Raw genomic sequence first — 15,934 nt, forward strand, 5'->3', positions numbered from 1 at the left:
GGACGAAAAGCGTTTCAGTCGATATCACAGCAGTCAGAACAGCACTTATGGACTCGTAACAACACATAACAACACAACACGATTTATGTTGCGTCCTTTTGTGTCATTGGGAGTGTGATAAAGCATTATTCCCAGTCGTGAGTGAGGATTATAAAGGTGAACGGGGGAAATTGCTCCAAGTGAGAGAAAGTGAGTGAGATTGGTCGTCTTCCTCTGTCTGTCGTCAGCTTTTACCGTCAGCCTCACGTGACCGACTATGTTCTTGGCCTGCGTCAAGTTCCCCCAGCGTCGCTAGGATTGACTCGAGCCTTCCACGACCACAGGAGCGCTGACCGATGTGGGCAAGCACTTCACGATATTATGCATCGACCAGACCAATAACAACACATGTCTGGAGATTAACACTTAAAAGCAATTGGCTTTATTTATATTAGTGGGAGTAGTTTCTAAAGCCAAAACACAAATGACGCTTTGGTCGTTTGGGTTTAATATTGGTCTGGTTTTCTACACATTAAGATTTTATAACATTAAACATATTTTAGACCTATTTACGCCATGTTTACAGTAATGTCCATAAACGTCAATTGGATTTTCTTAAATGAAAAGGATCCAAGATATCACACATTTTTGTTTTTGTTTTCATTTTGTAATTTTAAATATTGGTAAAATAGAGTTAAAAGAGAGTAGCAATAACATACAGGTATTAGGGTTAACCAAACTTTGTCTATTTATTTATTTACTTGACAGGGACAGTACACATTGATGAACATTTCTGTAGATGTGTTTTAGCTCGTTTTCAACCGTTGTCCCTGGGAAAGGTGTACAATGCCAACAACAATTATACAACACATAGAAAATGTTATAGGTTGAGGCACCATACGCACAGAACATTTTATAGATTGAGGCAACATACGCACAGAACATAGCATTTGTTCATACAATTCATACATTGTAATTCAAGCATTCATAGATTCAGATCTGAATGTTCCTTCTGTGACTGGGCAGGTCATGCAGTTCCAACAAGGAGCATCAGAATGAGAATAAATAAAGCAACACCTGTTCAGAGGATCCTGACACATGGCTCAATCATGCACTAGGACAGGGGGGCCAAACTTTTTGTCTCTGAGGCCAAAATGAAAAAGCGTCTGTGGTTCGCGGGCCAAACACGGCGATGTTAGGGTGAAACACATATAACTGTAAATAAGACAAGTTACTTTATTTTCTTTTTTTGGTATACATTTGCATTTAATTCTATCTATGCAAATAACCTGCTACAAAAGCCTAGTTTTAGTAGAACAAAATCAATTATTGTAGCAATATAGTGCAAAATGTAAACAACACCACCTGTACCTGCAGCACCTACAGTGACTTTGCCTCATTCATTTCTTTAAGTCAAAGAAAAAGCCATATTAGACCAATTTGAAAGTGTCAGTTCAGCATAAATTATTTTATAAGTCATACATGTCAATGACCTTTGCAATAAACTTTGGAAAAATGTCAAAGTTGATGCTACGACGCTCTATGCCAGAGAAATACCAAGACGCCAGAACAGTGTTTCCTTAACTTTGCGAAAGGAGTGACACAGCGCCCCCAATTTGACCAAAAAGTGTACTGCATCCATATTTGCCATTGAGAATGAATGGGAGAGAGTTAGTATTAACCAGGTGTGGCGCAAAAGTAGGTCACTCTCTGGCGGGCCAACCTAATTGTGCCCCACTTTGGGCACCCCTGCACCAGGAGATCTGTCGGGTCTTATGAACACATTCTTGATTTGATTTTAACCTTTTTTTAATTATTGAGTCCTAAATGTGTTTCTCTTGTAGTGAGAGGGATGCTGTGCCAGATGTTACACCCTGTGACTGGACAGTCAGCCCAAAGGCGGTGCGTCTTAATGGCAGTGAGGCAAGACCATGGAATGCTTTATACATCATGCTAGTAAATTTAAGGTATTTAAATTGTAAAATCTCAAGACTGGTGGTACTGGTGGTTAACAGTTTGAGCACTGGATGATAAAACACACTTTGGGTGCAGATGGCTTGCAATGGATCCATTGTTGGATTGTAAGAATCCAAGCACTGAAATCATAGAAGAAGAAACAGCCATAAGTAAACAGAATCACCCGAGGAAGACTCAAAACAACTCGTGAATTACTAATCCATGTATGTTTTAACAGTTTCAAGCTCAAAAAAGTGCTCTTTGCGTGATATGAAGCCTAGGCATTAATTCAACCTGGGAGACTAATTTCAGCATCAACAAACCTCCAGCCAATGATCGCCTCCGTGAGGGCCACACCTCCTCCTCAGCCCATCAGCGTTGGAGCCGCACCTCCGTAGCAGCCAATCATCGCCCTCGGTCCCGCTTTAAAGCCTCCAGCAATCATGGATCATTCGCTTTCCAGCTGCGCTGCGACCCACCTCCGCCCCGTCTCCACCTCTTCCGCCTTCGGCTTCTACCTGCTAGGTCTTCACGGGTCTCCATACCACCACCAGTGTCCAGGCCCGGGGGAAGACATCCCTAACTCTAAGCGTTCATCCATTCGTACATCAATGCATACATCGATGTCTACTGCCGGGGTCTGATCGCCAAAACAAAATACATGTCAATAAATCTTCCTAATTGCCGCTTTTGTCTGTCTGAGTCTATCCAGGTTGAGGACTTTACAGTCTGGAAACAAACTCCTCTGATGTGCCACTCTACAGCAGGTCTAAAACTTGGATGGGGTTATTTGTCTTTCACACACTGCTTCATCTGAAACTATCATCCTCAATGTAGAGGCAGCTCATTTGTTCGCCGTTACTATGAAACCGGCTGTACCTGTTACCTGACCATTGACCACCTGTGCAGTCCCCTGAAGTGAATGCCCACTTGTTATCGTTTGACTTCTCATTGACCGTGGCGTCCGCATAATCCTCCTCGCTGACCCAGGATTCAATATTGTCTAAATATGCTTTACGCACATTGTCCTTGCCGTCTCCTCCTGCCAGCGCTCAGTCATCCGATAACACGCGTGACGCTGTGAAAGTGGGCCGCATTGATTGATGGCGCCGATAATAATGCATACCGCGTTATAGCCACATACTGGAGGTCAGGCTTTTACCCTTTGCCATGACGCGCCCGCAATCAAGATCCTGCATACCGGCCGCCGCTAATCCGACATGAGTAATGGCAATCAAGATGGCCTACATTCATCAGAATACAGATGGCCTCTAATAGATGGAGTGTCCGATGTATCATGTTAAATAAACCGCAGTGACAAGGGAAGAGCGAGCGAGTGGGGGCGCAGCGGCTCCAGGGCTGATGATGCGATACGGGGAGTCACACGCTGCAGCCAAATGAGTTTTTCTCCCGGCTAATTCGGGTTTGAACCTGGTCTGGAACGTGCACCAGTCTCTGTGAGCTACTTTCATCAGATAAAACGGTGGCGAGCAGTGCTTTGAGGATACTTGGAGAGCGGGCATCCTGGACAGAGTTAGAAGCTCAGTGTGGAAACTCTGGGTTTGCTAATTGTTCTAACTAGGTTTTCTTGTAAGGTAAAGAGAATTAGACCACGCCTCATGAAATGATGTATACCTTTATCATACGATTAGAATATGTGCCATGTATAGACTCACTGGTGCCAGAAATGAAGACATGCTCATTGTGCACATCATACAACCAATGAAAATGATCTGTGGACTTTGTCATGAGGACATGGGAGATGATGAATGGCCGTTACATTGCCTCTCTTCTGAATTGCCTGTTTGCTGGACTTCTGTTTGCTGTTGTCAATAAATCTGTCTCTAATGGTGCCTACACACCTGACCACATGGACTGAGCTGCTGCTTCTATGTGGACGCTTGAAAGGCGCTCGTGTGTGTTCACTTCAGGCGGAGCCACTGCTGCATTATTCTGTAGGAAAGAAAAAACTGTACAGTTGCTGCTAAGCATTAAAATCACAAGTGATATTTAGTTGAGGACCACGAGTTCATTTTCTTGTAGGAGAGGTGTGGTCTACGATCGTCTATGGCCATGTATTGTGACTTTAAGCAAATCTCGTCTCTTTCCTCTCTCCCTCTCCAGGATTTTATTTCAATACGTGTGGGTTTGAGTGTGTAGTGCCTGTACGTTCAGCGATCATGTCATGATAAAATCCCCTTTTAAACATGTTGTAATCCAGTGCCTTGTTTAATATGCTCGCACCCATGTTTTTATTACAGTTTACTATGCATGATTCCTCTGATCTGAATGCCGGGGCTTCCTCTTTTCAGACAGTGTTTCCATTTCACTTGAGATTGTCACAAGGTCTTCATCACTTGCCCTGATGAAGACCTTGCCTGGTGGAATGCGTTGGCGTCCCCTGCTCAATAAAGGACTTTTATTTCTCAGAGTGCCTCGGACACTTTTGTTTCCTCCAAGTCTGTGTTTGCAAAGGTTTTTGTCCTCGGAGCACATTTTTGTACAACTCTGGACCCACTGCTGCACTCATCTGTAACCTTGATTGAATATTGTATTTGGACTCCCCGCCTCTTCACGCCACGTTCACGCCACGCAGAACAGCTGGCGCACCACCACTTCACTCGCACCCGCACATGAATCAACTGCCCCTGCCGTGCAGTCCGCGTTAGGTGTGCACGCACCTAAACCAGATCGCTGCTGTTTCTCTCGCTTCGAATTGTCATGACATGGGATGGAATGTTATAGATCCATTGTTGCCATGGATATCCCCCAAGTTTCTGGGTAATAGCAAAAGTTGTCCATGGATTCAGACGGCATCTCGTCATAGAAGGGGGCGTGGCTTCGCCGAGGGGGAAAATAGAATCTTTAGAGAAACACAATTTTCCCTCTTTTTAGCCATTTTCTGGTGTAATATGAACTTATTTATCACATAAATAAAGTCAAGTCTAAATCGAGCCCATATGGATATTTTCTCACAGCAGATTGTTCAGTAGAAGTGAAAAAACGGCAGTTGTAGCTCGCGCTAGCTAACCCTTAGCACTAGCCCGATGCAAACATGTAGCATCAAGTTAGCATTCTCTGTTATTTATGTATTTATGGGCTGTTGAACCACTTTGCTCCTCCCCATGTCTTTGTATCTTTATTTAGTAGAAACTATATTCATAATTCAGCGTTTGTTAAAGTAGTTTTTGAATAATTTAAGAGGGTTTTGATTTTTCTCCGAATTGTTTTCCCCCTTAACTGTTTTCAAACATGACCATATATGGGCGATTCCAGGGATGCCGTCTGTATAGCATAGAAATAGAAAGGATAAGGATAAGGATAAGCTGTAGGCCTATGTGGACACAAGCCGGTGTTCATTAGCCTGCTCATTTAGCCGTCAAACATCCCAAATTATGAATCATGGAGATGTGTTCACCTGCTGTCAACTCATCGACCACATTCAGGCTCTGGTTCAAAGCCTAGTTAGAAATCGTTAAGAAATATACAAACCATTTGAGATAGGAATTTGAGGCTGTAGATGGGAATTACGGTAGAAAAAAGGCCTCTGGCTGGATGCTAAATCATTTTCAGTTACATTTCTGTTTTTTGTGGGGTTTGACAAACGTCCAATGGCCACGAAATATCATCAGTTATGTTAATTATAGTCACAAATACAAATCACCGGTAACACTTTACATTACGGGCCGGTATGTCCTTGGTACTTACAGAGGTAATTCTAGATACTTATTGTAGTACTTACGGTGGTACTTACAGTGATGCAGTGGTAATTCTAGGTATTTATTGTGGTACTTAAAGGATACTATTGTGAAAATTATAAGGTATGTACTTCTAGATACAGTGGTAACTCTTGGTAATGAAGGTTGTACTTCTTGTTTTCCCTAATGCTGATTTATGTTGTTTTATAGTCACAAAATCCTAGAAATTACGTCTGTTTGTAGAAGTACCACATTTACTACCTATGATTTGCTGCTGTAGTATTCTTGAATTACCAATAAGTACCATAGATGTATCACTGAAACTACTAGAAACTATCATTTAAAGTACCAAAGTAAATAGAAGTACAACCTTCATTACTAAGAGCATTACCACTGTATCTCTTAGTAATGAGAGATACAGTGGTGACTCTATGTCTCCCTAACCCTAATCCCTAACACTAATACTAGTAATTACCACTTTAAGTACCAAAATAAGAACCTAGAATTACCACTGTAAATGCTAGTACTTACCACTTTAAGTACCACAACAAGTACCTAGAACTACCACTATAAGTACCATTGTCATTACTAGTAATTACCACTGTAAGTACCACGGATTTACCGGCCCGTAATGTAAAGTGTTACCAAATCACCCAAAACGTGATGGTTCCCAATGTACAGGTTGGAGACCCTTAATATAAAGGACTAAACCCAGTCAAAAACTGGATTCAATGAAGACACGTTCAGACCAGATTAAATTGGAGTGGTGTTCTTGATGGCCCAGATCCATCAGAATACAAATGGCTTCTAATAGACAGAGCGTCTGATGCATTGTTATAAATGACAATGACACGGGGTGGAGAGAAGAGCGCGTGGCAGCCGGCGTAGAAGTGGGTGTAATGACTGAGCCGCTGGAAACAATACGTCTTGTGTGGTGTCGTATTGTGTTACCGGGCGAATGATTACCAAATTAGATTTCCGCAAAGACCCGAGAATAGTTCATATTGCAACTGCCCATTTTTCCCCCCATTGACCAAGCCTGGTGATATTTCTGTGGGTTAATTACGCAAAACAAATAAGCCCTATTAAGTGACTTTTATAGCCCTGTGAAAAATAAGTTCACTCATTTCAGCGTTTGCGTAATGTCAGTAAACAAAATACGTGACCACAATTCTGAGCCTCACTGACACGACTTTGCACTATGATGTTTAAACTTTATCCGAAAGAGTCTTTACAAGTAGTTTGTCTTAAAAACCCTATAGTAGCTTTTTCAAGGCGAGACACTGCAGGTGAGTAGGGATAAAATGTATATTTACAGATATCAATTTGAAACTTTTGTTGTAGATCAGTGGCATAAATGTGAGGAAAAAATACATGGCAAGTTTTCTGTCATTTCATCTTTTCATATAAGAACAAGGTGTTTTATGCCTAAAAATGCCCCAAATTTCCCATCTTTTCAGTGACAAAATCTGAATAATGGATAGAGCTCAAATTTATGGTTTCATTTTATTGATGAATGAGCTACCAAGACTTTTTCAGTGGAGATTTTGGATTTCTTGTTTAGTTTTAAAATAAGCAGTTTTTTAGTGGGAAAATGTGTAAAAATGTAATTTTCGCCTTATTTTTTTATTATTATTATTATTATTTATTTATACAGGTGGTCTCTTGAGACTCAATGTCTCATTTGCAAGAGAGACCTGTTAAAACATACAAGGTAAATAACAGTCAACAATAAGACAACAGTGGAACAATTATACTATGACACAATACTAAGAAAATGTGTAAAACTTAAAAACAAGAGCAGACACATGGAGGAAACTCCTTTACAAGGGATTTAAACTGATGGAAGGTCATGAGATTATCCACATAAAAGGTTTTCTGTGCCTCATTCCAGACATTTGGTGCAAAGTAGCAAAAGGCCTTCTTCCCCCATTCTGTCTTCACACGGTGAGACTCGAGAGTCAAACTGTCCTGAGACCTCAGCTGGTCAGCATCTGACCTGACATTTATAATATTAAACAAATAATCAGGAAGGACACCAAGAAGAGCTTTGTAAATGAACAGCAGACAGTGCTGCTCCCTCCTGGCTTCTAGAGATTGCCAACCCACGTTAGCATAAAGATCACAGTGGTGAGTCCTGTAACCGTCTCCAGTGATGAATCTAATGGCTGAATGGAAAACTGCATTCAGAGGCTTCAACACAGATGCAGTGGACATTATTTTTTGACATTCAAAACTCAAATGGGGCTAAATAATAAAAAATCCTTCCGAAAAAATCTTCCAAATATTGTTCAGTCCAAGGCTGGAAAATGTGAAGTCTTTAGGCCCGACTGACGTGGACATAGTGTCGCCACAATGACAGAAACATGTGTTTGGAGAAAAAGGCCTTGAAATTGCATTGTCCCATATAAGTCTATGGGGGAACATTGAATCAGCGCAATATTTAAACATGTTATTGTGAAGATTAGGCATATTTTCTGTTTCTGGGTGAAAGCTTGTATGTTCAGAGACCAATTTGGCCCAAAACCTGAAAACTGAAAAAAATGAGTTGTGCCTGTAGTGTCTCCCCTTAAAATGACAAACAATAAAAGAAGGAAAATGTACAAGTCAACGTCCCATTTCTTTACACGGAAGACTGGAATAAATGTCTGGGGATGCAAATAGATCACGCTTATGATGCATTTACCCAAAAAAATCCTACACGCCCGACCTTTTAAACCAGAAATAAACAAGGCCAGCGCCTCTGCTTCACACATCCGACCGCTGAGCCGGGGCCACAACGATTGCACTGCCAACAACAGTGCTCGCGGTGAGTGAGTCAGCGAGTAGTGGTGTTGAAACGCCCGAGAGCCATCCAGATCCGTGTGAAAAGTTCAGCCAGCCTAAAAGAAGGCTCTGTGGAGCGCCGGAGTGATGTTAATTGATGTTAACTCGCAGAGGAAGAGGCCCAGAGATGAGCTGAAGAGCGGCTCGGAGCGCTTGGACCTTTTTGAGTGGTGCATGTGTTGATTCAACCCCTTCTCGCTCCCAAGTGTAATAAACTCGTGACGGGCTCGACGTTGTGCCTCTTCTGGAGCTGATAGCGTTTGCAATGAGGAGAGTGCTTCTTTAGTTTCACTGGCATTTCATCCGACTAATCTTTGGCCAACCTTTTGCAAAATAATAATATGCCCAAGATATGTACGGAGCAACTTGTTTACCTTAATATATCCTTTTCGTGGTCCCTCTGGGGGTAATACAAGTGCTGCTGGTGTCTCTGTCCAGAAAACCACAAGTGCAGCTTTCCTGCCTACGGGTCGGAGGGCCCAATACACACTAATGGAATCATGAAGAAGAAGCTAACAGGCTAACGGGCAAAGCTAACTGCGGGCTAGCGCCACTTAAACAGTATTTACAGTATTTACAGTTTGAGGGAAACAAATATCTCCATTGTGTAATTGGATGTACGATACCAATCTCTGCCTGTGTCTTTTCTGTCAGCGTAGTATTTACTCTCACGGACAATTAACAAGGTACGACACCTGCAGTGGCGCTTATGGCCTCTAGGGGCACGAGTTCCTCAGTACTGCTTTAAAGGACCAGGCCACCGTTTTTCCATACTGAGATATGTTCTTGCCTGAGCTTAGACGAGTTGATGCGTGTCTGTCTGGTCTTTGTGCGTGCCCTCAGTAATGCACAACGACCAAAGACGTTGTTAGCATTTGGCCTCTACCAGCATAGTCCTATAGCTCCAAATGCGGGTGGAGTTGGAAGCTGCCAAGCTCTTCCACAGACACGCACAAAGACCAGACTGGTACACATCAACTCGTCTAAGCTCAGGTAAGAACATATCACAGTATGTTTCTTTAAGTACTGTATGTGCATACGTCAAAGTAGTGTTACTGAAATCACTTTTCTCAGTAAGTATAAAAAGTCCACTAAATTGATATAGCTGGGCATTTTTAAACTTTGATGTTTCTTCTTCACCAGACCAAACATCATTGACCCTGGGAAGAACAACTGTCTAGACACTCACCAATAACATCAAATTCTTTCCTAACGTGTGTCTAACATCCAGATTCCTCAAAAGGATGTTTGTAAGCACTAAGTGCTGTACTGGCACATAATGCATCAGGCATTTATTTTTTTTTAGCATCTGAAGGTCTACGTCAAGAATCAATTAAAAAAAAAATGCGCAAAATACAATAGCAGTGTTTCTGTGTCCCAGAAAATGTCTGCAAATACAATATTCTGCAATGATACAAAATGGATTTCACAAACAAAAGGTGGGTCATACCGACAATGGCTGCTGCCCCTTTAAGCTCCAGAAAGCGGTTTCTCCGAGACACTAGCTGTTTCAAACACATTTACATCTATGGTTCTTAAGGGGAAAGGTCAGAGGGTCATAGTTCAAAATTCAGAGGCAGGAAATGCGAACGAGGCAATCCCAATATGTCTCCAGTGCAAATACTGTCTATTGTATTGCTTTTTAATGCCAAGCATATTACCTAATGCTAGCAAGCAGTAACATTGGCATTACAAAATATTACTTCAAAACTTCACATTCTCAAGTTGCTGAAAACTCCGGCAGACACGCTCTTAAACCCTCGTGCATTAGCGCTGATGCCACATTTCCATGCTAAAAAGCCACGTTTGGTCCTGCAGAGCGCGTTGTAATTATCCCAATGCCGGCGTAAATACTCACAGGCTGTAGTCGCTGGGCCTCCTGCTGCTGCTGCTGCTGCTGCTGCTGCTGCTGCTGCTGCTGCTGCTGATTGGGGAAGGCCGGCCGCTCCGGTGAAGCTTTACTGCTCACGGCGAGAGAGAGTGCAGGGCTGAGGCGGACACTGTCTCCTTGTAATCCACATCCCCACGCGGCGCTGCGCTTTCAGACCACCAGCCACCTGCAAGAGCGAGCACACCACGCACACTTTAGGGCTTTCCAATGAGGCCGCGGCGCCGACAACGTAAACACAAGGCTGGGTGCATTATAAAGTGGCTGGAGGACGGCCATTTCTGAATCTGAGCAGCGGTGGAGCCACAGCAAAGTCATGTGTAATGGGGCTGACAGATATATCGTTATCGTATATATCGAGACATGAACATTCAAGATATTTATATAGAGAAAAGCAAAATACAAATGATATGTATTTTCATCAATAAAACTGCACTCTTCATTATTATGTTTTTACTGAAAAATGCTTGGTTTTCACCTAACCAGGCCCAAAGTGGGGCCCGCCCGCCAGAGGGTGACCTACTTTTGCGCCGCATCTGGTTAATAACTCTCTCTCCCATTCATTCTCAATGGCAAATATGGATGCAGTTCACTTTTTGTCCACCAACGTCAAATTGAGGGCGCTGTTTCACTCCTTTCGCAAAGTTAAGGAAACACTGTTCTGGTGTCTTGGTGTTTATCAGTCACAGCGTCGTAGCATCAACTTCCCCATGTTTCTAACTTTTTTTTTGCAAAAATCGTTGACATCTATGATTTATAAAAGAATTTATGCTGAACTGACACTTTCAAAATGATATAATGTGGCATTTTCTTTGACTTAAAGAAATGAATGAGCTAAAGTCACTGTAGGTGCTGCAGGTACAGGTGGTGCTGTTGTTTCCATTTTGCTCTATACACAATAATTGATTTTGTTCTACTAAAAGTAAGCTTTTGTAGCATGTTAACCCCTTAACTCCCACCTGAACCAAGCACATTTTCTCCAGTTTGGCTTTACCCCAATCCAAAAGCTTCTGGAAAAAAGCTGTGAAAATAGCGACAAAACTGAGACGAAAACAATGATGGAAATGTGACAAAAAAGTGAGAAAACATTAACAAAAAAGTGATGAAAAATTGATGAAAAAGTGGCAAAAATGTGACAAAAATGACAAAATAATGCCATAAAAGTTACAAAAATGAGTTGAATGTCCAACAAAAAAATGATGGAAAAAAATCTGATGACGTGAGGAAAAAGATCCTCTCGGTTCAGACGGGAGTTAAGAGGTTAATTGCATAGATTGAATTAAATGCAAAGGTAAACCAAAAAAGAAAATAAAGTAACTTTTATTATTTGCAGTTATATGTTTCACCCTTGACATCGCCGTGTTTGGCCCGCGACCCACAGGCACTTTTTCATTTTGGCCCTCGGAGACAAAAAGTTTGGGCCCCCCTGACCTAACCCATAGTTACATCGTATCGATATCGAGACACCTGGCATGAAAATCGAGATGTGAAATGTTGTCCATATTGTTCTGCCCTAACGTGTTACTAAAGCCACACTGCGGAGCATTACAGGTTGTAAAGTTTGGTTTGTTTTTTTCCGGGAAGGATTTGTTTGAATCACATTTCGAAACTTATTTAACTTTTCACCTCTTAACCTGAACCAAGCACATTTTCTCCAGTTTGGCTTTACCCAAATCTGAAAACTCCAAATAGCAACAAAAATGAGACGAAAACGAGGGTGAACAACAAACAGCGGCAAAATGTGACAAAAACGTTTTTTTTAAAAGTGACGACAACGAGGCAACAAGATCCATTTAGATGACTTTTGTAGGTATTAGCTTTCAGATGAGGCGCTACACTGGTATATCGGATGCAACCTTTTAGATTTGGGTAAAGCTAAACTGGAGAAAAAGTGCTTGGTTAAGGCGGGGGTTAAGAGGTTAATCTACAAAGCGGAGTGGAATTTGATTTGTTGAATGACGTTTCAACAAATACCCACAATGAAAATAAAATCAACCCAATAGGCCTGATAGCAACATGCTAACTTCCCAGGGTAACGACTGTTTCCTGTCTTAGTCGAGTTACCCAAGCGTTGCTGGAATTAATTTGTCTTTAAACTGAAAACATGGAGCTTTTGGATGATTTACCCAGGATCTTCACAGGACGAGACTTCTTTGTTCTTAACTGCAAGTGTTTTAGCCTTGGAGCTTGAATAGCTTTAGTAAATGTTGCTTTTTTAGCAGTAGGTTTGGCATTTTTGGCTAGTGAGTCAGTAACTCTCCGCTTCAGAAATACTGATGGTGATTTTTAAGAGTTTTTTGATGTTTTTCTCTCGCATATTTGCCCCGAAGTGGAAGTCGTTACGTCACACTTAACAAACGTATAAACAACAAAATGGAACCCAGACATTCAAACAAAGCTCTATTCATAAAACCCATAAAATACATTACATTTTGGCAACTTTCAAATGTAAAAAAAAAAAGCTGAAATTAATAGGACCTTTCATAGCCCTTTTCCACCAGGCTGGTGCCGGTGCTGGTTCTGGGCCAGTTCCAGTTTCAGAACCGGTTCTTTCGTTTTCCACTGAAAAAACGCTGGCTCTTGGTTCCAAAATCTGGTGCCGGTTGGGAACCAGTTAAAAGCTGGACCAAGAAAGGAGCACCAGTGATGTCAGCAGCTGGGGGCGTGGCTCTCTCCTCCAACAAACAAGCAATATGAGTTAGTTTGTGCTTAGAACTTCCCGGAGAAGCCAAAACAGTCTCTGTGGAGGAAACTGTTGTTTTGCTTTATGCTCTTCAGCTAAAACAAGAGTTAGAAAGAAGAAATCAAAATGTTAACGGCTGCTGTGACTGAAACATAAACTTATTTCTCTGTATTTTATAACCAGTGGCTGTAGTAAGATGTTACTATCCATGTTTGACTTCCCAAAGCGTTGCTATGACAATAGGCACAGCTCTCATTTTGGTGGAAAACCAAGTCAGTTTGGAACCAACCTGGCACCAGAACCAGCCCAGAACCAGCACCTTGGTGGAAAAGCCCTATGAGTGACCCTCAGATGCTTGGGTCGTTAGCATAGCGCCTTTGCTAACCATCCCGAAGGCCTGTAGGCGCCCCAGGATTGTTTTTTATGTCGTCACTTAGGGCTGAAACAACTAATCGATTACTAAAAAAGTTGTCAACTATATCAGTAATCGATTAATCGTTTTTTAGCAAACACAGACTAAAATAGAGCTAAAAAGACACTTTGTTTTTAACGTTAGGGTCTGCAGTGTTTTGTACATTACACATTTCATTAATATCTGTCTTTGTTTCGTCTAATCAGAAAGCAGAATTAGAACAAAGAGCCTCCTACAAACGTCTACTTTAAGTTTACTCCATCAACATGTCCTCAAGCGGCGCCACTTTAGCTTTATGTGATAAAAAAAATGAATACAATTTCCATGCACCTTTCACAGCCAAGCGATTAATCGTAAAAATAATCGGTAGATTAATCGATTACCAACATAATCGTTAGTTGCAGCCCTATAGATACAGACGCATCTCATCATAGAAGGGGGCGTGGCTTCGCCAAGGGGGAAAATAGAATCTTTAGAGAAACACAATTTTTCCCTCTTTTTAGACATTTTCTGGTGGAATATCAACAAGTGTCAAGTCAAGTGTAAATCGGGCCCATATGGACATTTTCTCACAGCAGATTGTTCTGTCGAAGTGAAAAAACGGCAGTTGTAGCAAGCGCGAGCTAACCGTTAGCATTAGCCCGATGCTAACATGTAGCATCAAGTTAGCATTCTCCGTTATTCATGTATTTATGGGCTGTTGAACCACTTTGCTCCTCCCCATGTCTTTGTATCTTTATTTAGTAGAAACTATATTCATAATTCAGCGTTTGCTAAAGTCGTTTTTGAATAATTAGAGAAAATATACATTTTTTCAAAATTGTTTTCGCCCTTAACTGTTTTTAAAAATGACCATATACGGGCGAGTCCAGAGATGCCGTCTGTATCTATTGTCACTGCTGTTTGAACCGTACCCATCGTTACATATACATTCCATTCCGAAAACCTACCAGAAATCCTTAAAAAAACGGAAATAAATTGATCCTGAAGCATCAAAAGAACAACCGGGATGGAAAGCGAAGGTGCCGCCGAGCTAACCACTCATACAGTCGCTAATATCAACTTTTTTATACACATAAAAAGTGGCATGGTGCAACTTTAAATGTCATACTTCCCCAACATATTTTGTCCTTTACGTTTATGTCAAAAACTCAAATGGAGATCTCTAAATGTGTTTATTTTTCCCCCCTAATTGGGTTTGAAGGAGACACTGGCTCTTCTCGGGCGCTGACTCACAGCCCCAGCCACGGCCGTCTCCTCATCACGGCCGCATTTGTGCTAACATTTGATCGGTCATATTGGGACGGCTTCTGACGACGCGCACCGAGCTCCGGGATCACAAAGATGTGAGCTCCTTTGATTCCTTGGCTGCGGAAAGTCGGCCCCGGGATCTGAGGCAAAGCGTCGGAGTGCGCATCTGTGCTGGCTGCCGTCTCCGGGCGGGGCGGGGCTGGCGCAAATGGAGACACCTTGTTTATCAGATGCAAGATGTTCCCGCCCCTTTCTCTCATCCGTCGCTTCAGGAGCAGAACAATTAATCCCCGAGCACGATATTCGGTCTCGGATTATTTGCAAACATCTGCGCTCTAGTTTAAATGTCACATTGCTCCAGACACGGTTCAGAGGCAGATGCAAAGATGAGGAATTTGTGTTTGCCAAGAAATAATTACGCACAGACATTGTTAACAGTGGCTCACCCATGGCAGACGCCGGTTCCACAGAGGAGTGGGTGGTCGAGCTCGATACTGCAAACATGTGGGGAATTTGTATTTTCACTTCGATTTGAATCCGTTCCAAGGTTCTCGACTCAGGTACCGGAAATTAATTCCTTTTTGGGGATTTTCTGAAAACCATACGGGTGTTTGGACAGCCTCATTATCCCATTGAAGAAGCAAAACTCAAAACCTTGATCAGGATCTGCCATTGTCAGGCTACTGTGGAGAGATTGCAAGTAGATTTTTACTTTGTTTTACTACTAGGTATCCATCACTACTCTGAACTCTATGACATATTAAAAGGTTTTTAAGGAAATCAAATGCAAATACTTCGGCAGCCACACCCGGTACCAGTGTTAATGTTGACACCATATTTTAATTTAGTTTTAGTCTTTTGATGAAACTGTAATTCGATTTTAATCGAGTTTTAGTCGACTAAAATTGCAAGTAAATTTAGTCGACTGAATTTAAGACGAATTTAGTGGACTTTGCATTGATAATATTCATTATAATCATGTTTAATGTTGTTCCTCTGCTTCATGTTTCTGCTCCACATGAACAAAGCTCAGAGCTGCTCCTTTGGCAGAGAATTTACATGATCTGAGGCTCTTTCAGACGCTCAATACAAGTTTGGATGATTTTAGTCTCTCCTTTTCAGTTTTATTTAGTCTTATCTTAGTCGACTAAAATATCTGGACATTTTAGTCACAGTTTTAGTCTCATGAGAAACTTTTAATTTAGTTTTAGTCCAATTTTAGTCGTCAAAAATATCACTTT

General features: G+C 41.7%; 1 protein-coding gene across 1 annotated transcript in view; it reads right to left on the bottom strand.

Annotated features, from left to right (window-relative positions):
• The window catches only part of lingo1a (leucine rich repeat and Ig domain containing 1a), a 158,147-nt gene extending 147,794 nt beyond the window's left edge, over window positions 1-10,353 (bottom strand). Inside the window, exon 1 of the mRNA XM_079567393.1 lies at window positions 10,318-10,353. The gene's annotated coding sequence lies outside the window, so the exon portion shown is untranslated. The remainder of the gene's footprint in view (window positions 1-10,317) is intronic.
• Window positions 10,354-15,934: the final 5,581 nt, after the last annotated feature.

This window comes from Gobius niger (genome assembly GCF_951799975.1).
Source record: "Gobius niger genome assembly, chromosome: 12".
Taxonomy (NCBI): domain Eukaryota; kingdom Metazoa; phylum Chordata; class Actinopteri; order Gobiiformes; family Gobiidae; genus Gobius; species Gobius niger.